The 3008-nt window shown below is 52.9% G+C and overlaps 1 long non-coding RNA gene across 1 annotated transcript in view; it reads right to left on the bottom strand.

Annotated features, from left to right (window-relative positions):
* The window catches only part of LOC102242857, a 21127-nt gene extending 20467 nt beyond the window's left edge, over nt 1-660 (bottom strand). Inside the window, exon 1 of the long non-coding RNA XR_001361869.1 lies at nt 539-660. This is a non-coding gene — a long non-coding RNA (uncharacterized LOC102242857). The remainder of the gene's footprint in view (nt 1-538) is intronic.
* Nucleotides 661-3008: the final 2348 nt, after the last annotated feature.

Raw genomic sequence — 3008 nt, 5'->3', positions numbered from 1 at the left:
CAATCGCATCGCACCCGCCTTGGCTGGCCTGGCGCCAGTGCATGTCATAGCCTGGTGGTCCGGCATCAAACCTACAAACCAGATACATGCCCTTGACCGGGAATCAAACCTGTGACCCTTTGTGCACAGCCTGACGCTCTAACCACTGAGCACCGGCCAGGGCAAGAACCTGGGTACGTTTGAAAGCACAGAACCAACGTAGACCCTTAGTATTCAAGATCAGGGATGGCCCTCGTGTCAGGGGTGAGGAATACCAGGAGCACAATTCCACTCTCTTTCCACAGCCTTGGCAGGTTCTGCTTCCCAGGTACAACCATGAACGGAGCCTCGTGCGTGGCCTCCGTGAGCGGCCTCATAGCCCTGTGTCCTCCCACAGCTGTCCCTGCTCCTCTCCACGCTTCCAGAGGGACCTACTCAGAGTGGCCTGAGGCCAGGAAGCGGGCAGGGAAGGCTTCAGACTTCACCACATTGGACAGAACAGGAAATCCTGCACTCTAGGCCCCACGCCCCTCGCCCCCGGGGCAGACGCTGTACTTACTGTCACCTGTGTTTTTGCAGCGGACAGCACCTTCTTTTCCTTGGCAGGTGACCCCTCCAGAGACTGCACCTCAGGACACTGAGGAGGTGACCCTGAGGGTTCTGTCCCTGCCACACTGGTTCCCACACTGGGGGAGGGGGAGGTTGTTTCACACCTTCATGAAAGGGTCTGCATGCAGCACTCCATCTGCAAAGCAGCAGGTGCAGCACCAGCTGAAGACACAGGGGAAAGAAAGGGCCGTCAGGCAAATTGGTCCCACACGCTGAGGAGTGCCTGCTGGCCGGAGTGCCCTCAACTTCTGGGTGAGTTCAGCCACTAGCCTGGACCAAGTTCACAGGCATCCACCGCTTTGCATATTTCAGCGAAAAGCAAGAAAAATTCCAAGGCAGGAGGAATAGGGAACCTGAGACAAAATTAAACAAGGCCAAGCAGTTTGGCAGCCTGCAACCAGCTTGTAAATAGCAAGCCCTTATCTTCCCCCAGCCAGGGAGCTTGAGAGCAAATGGTTGTCTCTCCAAAGAATGCTGTCGAGAAGGGGGAGCGGAGGGGGAGAAGGGAAGGAACCTTAATGCAACTAGAGAATACACAGCTTAGATCGCCCTGAAACTAACAGACGGGGCTGGGAGGCGGGAGGAAGAGGGCAGTCTTATCTCATCCCACTGTTTGAACAGAGAAGCCAGCAGTTTTGGGATTTAATTGCCAGGTGCTTCTCATAAATTCTGGGAAAGCCGTAACAAAGTAAAAGGGAGAGAGAGCTTCAGGGTTAACCTGTACCAGGAGATCTAGCAAAGGAATTTAAAATCTATGCAGTGGTTCTCAACCTTCTGGCCCTTTAAATACAGTTCCTCATGTTGTGACCCAAGCATAAAATTATTTTCGTTGTTGATCAAGGTGTGGGTGGAGACAGGACAGCATGAATCCCAAGGGCAGCTGCGAGGGCCCAGAGTGGGATAAAGCCTGCTGCTGTCAGGTGAACAGTGGCTTTCTGTAGAATAGTGGTTCTCAACCTTCTGGCCCTTTAAATACAGTTCATGTTGTGACCCAACCATAAAATTATTTTCGTTGCTACTTCATAACTGTAATGTTGCTGCTGTTATGAATCGTAATGTAAATATCTGATATGCAGGATGGTCTTAGGCGACCCCTGTGAAAGGGTCGTTCGACCGCCAAAGGGGTCGCGACCCACAGGTTGAGAACCGCTGATCTATAGACAGAAGGGTATATAACCCTTGGAATGCCCACCAGACTTGCTTGTCCAAACTCGTTGGGAAAGCCCATCTGAGTTCCAGCTCAGATGTAGTTTAGTAGATTTGTTTGCCTTGTTTCTTTAATAAATGCTTATTTTAAAAAAGAAATTGCCTTTATCACAACAAAATTATCTGGAGTCACTCATTTGAATTCATTCCTTTGAGCATGAGAAGAATCAAGGTGGGGTCCAGCCAGTGTGGCTCAGTGGTTGAGGGTCAATCTATGAACCGGAGGTCACAGTTCAATTCCCGGTCAGGGCACATGCCTGGGTTGTGGACTCAATCCCCAGTAGGGGGCATGCAGGAGGCAGCCGATCAATGATTCTCTCTCATGACTGGATGTTTCTCTCTCCCCCTCTCCCTTCCTCTCTGAAATCAATAAACATATACTAAAGAGAGAAAAAAAGAATCGAGCGAGCGGGGACAGCCCTCTCCCTGTGACTCCCGCCTCTCTGGTGCCTGTAACCCTTTCAGGCCTCCCTCAGCTGGGGGGCCTTCAGGCTGCTCTTTAAAAATAATTGTCAATTACAGTTGACATCCAGTCATATTTTATATTAGTTTCAGGTGTTCAGGCTGCCGCATTGGAAATGCTGCTGCTGATGGCAGGAGTGGCCTGACACGCTGTCTTCCCTTGGGCATCTCCGAGTAGTGAGGGCCCACTCCCCTGCTGGGGCAACAATGCCCTTTGTGCTTTAAATCGAACACTCGTGTCAGCAGCTGCCAGCGCTGCTGTCTCAGCACTCCTCCCTCCTGTTTACAGGCTCTTCCTTTGGGGAACTGGTCCTCCACGTGGCTGTTGACTGCTCTTCCCCCAGCTCTGCCTGGCTCCGGTCCAGCCCTCGGCCCAGCCACCTGTCTCCCTGAAGGGGCCTGCCCTGCCCACCGCATCTGAAGATGCCCTGGCCTCCCCTCACCCTTGCAGCGCCCTCTTCCCACTCTGCTTGAGTTCCTTCCCAGCACTCACCACTCTCAAATCATCTTGTTCACCTGCTTGTGACGTTCCCCCGCAAGAGACTGCAAGGTCCAGGCAAAGGACCTTGCCCTCCATCTTGTGCTGTTTCTACTCTCAGGGCAATACCTGGGCACAGCAGCTGCTCCACAAACATGTGCCAGTAAACTGTCCCTGGGGGAACCTCCCTGAGCCGGCGGGTGACCTGCGACAGACCCAGGATGACAGCAGACAGACCCAGGATGACAGCAGACAGACCCAGGATGACAGCAGA

The sequence above is a fragment of the Myotis brandtii genome, unplaced genomic scaffold (assembly GCF_000412655.1).
Source record: "Myotis brandtii unplaced genomic scaffold, ASM41265v1 scaffold193, whole genome shotgun sequence".
Classification (NCBI taxonomy): Eukaryota; Metazoa; Chordata; class Mammalia; order Chiroptera; family Vespertilionidae; genus Myotis; species Myotis brandtii.
This window is presented reverse-complemented; position numbering and strand designations above follow the sequence as displayed.